Raw genomic sequence first — 4,604 nt, 5'->3', positions numbered from 1 at the left:
GAACGGGGCATTTTCGTGCGAAATCGATGTGCTATAGCCCACGGTTTTGAGGGTGGGCCCGGAGTTCGGGTATGCTGTGGGCAAAAAATTGACAGGGGCGTGCCAAGGAGGTTGGGGATCGTCCCAGTGTGATCCGTTTAAATTTTTGTGGCCATTTGGATGGACAAACAGGTGAAATGGTGCAAACGGGGCATTTTTGGGCCAAATCAGTGTGTTATGGCCCATGGTTTCGGAGGTGAGCCCGGGGTACGGGTGTGCTGTGGGCCAAAAATCGATCGGGGTGTGCCAGGGAGGTTGGAGATCGTCCCAGTGTGGTCCGTTAAAATTTTCATGGCTGTTTGGGTTGACAAACGGGCAAAATGGCGTGAACGGGGCATTTTAAGGCCAAATCGGTGTGCTATAGCCCACCGTTTCGGGGGTGGCCCTGGGGTCCGGACGTGCTGTGGGCCAAAAATTGATTGCATCGTGCCAAGAAGGTTGAAGATCATCCCAGTGTGGTCCGTTTAAATTTTTGTGGCCATTTGGGCGGATAAACGGGCGAAACGGCGTGAACGGGATGTTTTCGGGCCAAATCAGTATGCTATAGCCTACATTTTGGGGGTAGGCCCGGGGTCCGAACGTGCTGTGGATCGAAAATGGATCGGGGCGTGCAAGGGAGGTTGGGGATCATCCCATCATGGTTCGTTTAAAATTTCGCGGCCATATGAGTGGACAAACGGGCGAAACGACGCGAACGGGGCCTTTTTGGGCTAAATTGGTGTGCTATAGCCCACAGTTTTGGGGGTAGGCCCGGGTTTCGGGCATGCTATGGGCCAAAAATTGATCGGGACGTGCTAGAGAGGCTGGGGATCATTCCACTGTGGTCCGTTTAAATCTTTGTGTCCATTTGGGTGGACAAACGGGCAAATAGGCACGAACGCGGTATTTTCGGGCCAAATCGGTGTGCTATAGCCCACTGTTTTGAGGGTGGGCACGGTGTCCGGACGTGCTGTGGGATAAAAATCGATCGAGCGTGCCAAGGAAGTTGGGGATCATCCCAGTATGGTCCGTTTAAATTTTTGAGGCCATTTGGGTGGACAAACGAAGCGAATGGGGCATTTTCAGGCCAAATTGGTGTACTCTAACCCATGGTTTTGAGGGTGGGCCCGAGGTTCGGGAGTGCTGTGGGTCAAAAATTGACTGGGTATGCCAAGGAGGTTAGGAATCGTCCTAGTATGGTCCGTTTAAATTTTTGGAGCCATTTGGGTGAACAAACGGGCGAAACGACGTGAACGGGGAATTTCTGAACCAAATCGGTGAGCTAATAGCCTACGGTTTTGTGGGTCGACCCAACGTGCGGGCGTTTCGTGGGCTGAAAATCGACAGGGGCGTGCCTGGGAGGTTGGTGATCGTCCCCGTGTGGTCCGTTTAAATTTTTGTGGCCTATTGGGTGGACAAATAGGCAAAACAACTTGAATGGGGCACTTTCGGACCAAATCTATGTGCTATAGCCTACGGTTTTGGGGATGGGCCTGGGGTTCGGGTGTGCTGTGGGCCGAAAATTGATGGGGCGTGCCAGGTAGGTTGGGGATCGTCCCAGTGTGGTCCGTTTAAATTTTCGTGGCCATTTTGGTGGACAAACGGGCGAAATGGCGCGAACGAGGCATTTTCATGCGAAATCGATGTGCTATAGCCCACGATTTTGAGGGTGGGCCCGGAGTTCGGGTATGCTGTGGGCAAAAAATTGACAGGGGCGTGCCAGGGAGGTTGGGGATCGTCCCAGTGTGATCCGTTTAAATTTTTGTGGCCATTTGGGTGGACAAACAGGGGAAACGGTGCAAACGGGGTATTTTTGGGCCAAATCGGTGTGCTATGGCCTACGGTTTCAGAGGTGGACCCGGGGTACGGGTGTGCTGTGGGCCAAAAATCGATCGGGATGTGCCAGGGAGGTTGGGGATCGTCCCAGTGTGGTCCGTTAAAATTTTCATGGCCGTTTGGGTTGACAAACGGGCAAAATGGTGTGAACGGGGCATTTTAAGGCCAAATTGGTGTGCTATAGCCCACCATTTCGAGGGTGGCCCTGGGGTCCGGACGTGCTGTGGGCCAAAAATTGATTGCAGCGTGCCAGGAAGGTTGAGGATCGTCCCAGTGTGGTCTTTTTAAATTTTTGTGGCCATTTGGGCGGATAAACGGGCGAAACGGCGCGAACGGGGTGTTTTCGGGCCAAATCAATATGCTATAGCCTACGGTTTTGGGGGTAGGCCCAGGGTCCGAACGTACTGTGGATCGAAAATGGATCGGGGCGTGCAAGGGAGGTTGGGGATCATCCCAGCATGATCCGTTTAAATTTTCGCGGCCATATGAGTGGACAAACGGGCGAAACGACGTGAACGGGGCCTTTTTGGGCTAAATTGGTGTGCTATAGCCTACAGTTTTGGGGGTGGGCCCGGGGTTCGGGCATGCTGTGGACTAAAAATCGATCTGGGCATGCCGGGGAGGTTGGGGATCATCCCAGTTTGGTCCGTTTAAATTTTCGTGGCCATTTGGGTGGACAAACGGGCGAAATAGCACGAACGGGGCATTTTCGGGCCAAATCGATGTGCTATAGCCCACGATTTTGAGGGTGGTCTCGGGGTCGGGGCATGCTGTGGCTGAAAATCGACCGGGGCATGCCAGGAAGGTTGGGGATTGTCCCAGTGTGGTCTGTTTAAATTTTTGTGGCCATTTGGGTGGACAAACGGGCAAAACAGCGCAAACGGGGCATTTTCGGGCCAAATCGGTATGCTGTAGCCCACGGTTTTGGGGGTCGGACAGGGGTACGATTGTGCTGTGGGCCGAAAATTGACCGGGGCATGCCATGGAGGTTGGGGATCGTCCCAGTGTGGTCCGTTTAAATTTTCGTGGCCATAGCTTTTTTGCTTATTTTATTTAATGACGTGGTCATCTAATAAAAGGCCACGTGGTAAAGTTGTTTTTAAAAACCACCATTATAAAGTAATGGCATGGATGAGCTAGTTTTGTAATGGCGATGGCATGAATGAGCTCAACTTTTAACTGATGGCATAAATGAGTCATTTCTGATAGTTCGGCGGCATATTTGAGCCTTTTCCCTAGAAAAATACAATATAAGTATGACATTTAACTTTATCGGTGCACAAATAGGCCCTTTAACTATACAAAAGCTGAACAGAAAAATCCTTCGATTCCAACTCGGACGCGCTCTGTTTGGCGTGTACAACACGCGGTTTACCACGTAGGATCGGGGTGTTTATTTGTTCATATTTTGAATAGTTAAAGGTCCTATTTGTGCACTATCAAAGTTTAAGATCAATGTTATAATTTGGTGTCAAGTTTAGAGTCATATTTATGTATTATGCCTTTCTTTTTCGATAATACTTTAATTTTAATTTTTCACATGATATGATCATAAGATTAAATCTTATAAGGACATTTTAATGTATTCGATAAAATTTTAATTTATGACCACAAGATTTAAATTTGTTCTTTATTTTTACTAAACACGATGACAACAATATAAAAAACAAATCAAATTGCGGGGGTTTATTTGTAGGGTTACTTTAACCTCTGTAAAATTATATGAGATGTGGGATTAAAAATTTGTCGCTTTAATTTATAAATTTGCGTGGATTTTAAATTCTCCGCTATCAATTGCGGAATTTTAAACACTCGTCATCAATCGAAAAAATAGCGCTTATGCTATAAAACATTTTTTCTATGTCTAAACAACTTTAGCATTGACTCCCAAAATCCCCAAATCAATTGACAGCTTTAGCATTGACTTCAGTATGCCGGCCATTGTGGCGATCGTTCGGTGTTACTGGTGCAGTTTGAAGGTGAGTTTATTGATATTTGATGCATATTTTTGTGTATTTTTATTATCATGAACAATGTTTGATTTGAATAATGAGTTGTTTTTGCAATCTCGAATGATGTGTTATGTCATTGAGTAGATTATGTAGAGTGTTTGTTTAGTGTATTGATGACTTTGTTGGATTTGAATGCTTGTGTGTATTTGTGTAACGACCCTACGAATTTATTTTATAAATTTGTCCTATTTTAACCCATCTTGTAGATTTTAGACATTATTTTATAGTAATGAGTCAAATTAATATTTTTGTTAACTCTTAAGACTTGTGTATAAAAATAAATTTTAAATAGAAAGGATTGACATAATAATAATAATAATAATAATAATAATAATAATAATAATAATAATAGAATTAGTTATTGATCGTTTGAAAATAACAAAATACATCTTAGAAGAAAAAAAAAACTATTCTAGCGTGGGATTGAGATCTACTTTTATGAAAATAATAAATCAAATCTAATTAAAATTAAGAAAAAGGTTATCCCAAATAGCAGGAAATTAGGATCTACTTTTATAAAAAATAAATAAAATCGTATTAGGACCAGGAAAATATGGAAAAATAATATCAAAATAAGAAAAACTTTCCAAATTTACACAAAAATCCATGTGGTCCAATTCTTTTTGGACTTATACTTGAATTGTGAAGTATGTGTAAGTTTCAAAAATTACAATCATTAGTCAATATATCAACTGTATGCAACTTACTGTGTTTGATATAAAATGTAAAATTCAATTG

The sequence above is a fragment of the Capsicum annuum genome, chromosome 12 (genome assembly GCF_002878395.1).
Source record: "Capsicum annuum cultivar UCD-10X-F1 chromosome 12, UCD10Xv1.1, whole genome shotgun sequence".
NCBI lineage: Eukaryota > Viridiplantae > Streptophyta > Magnoliopsida > Solanales > Solanaceae > Capsicum > Capsicum annuum.
Note: the sequence above shows the minus strand (reverse complement) of the source record.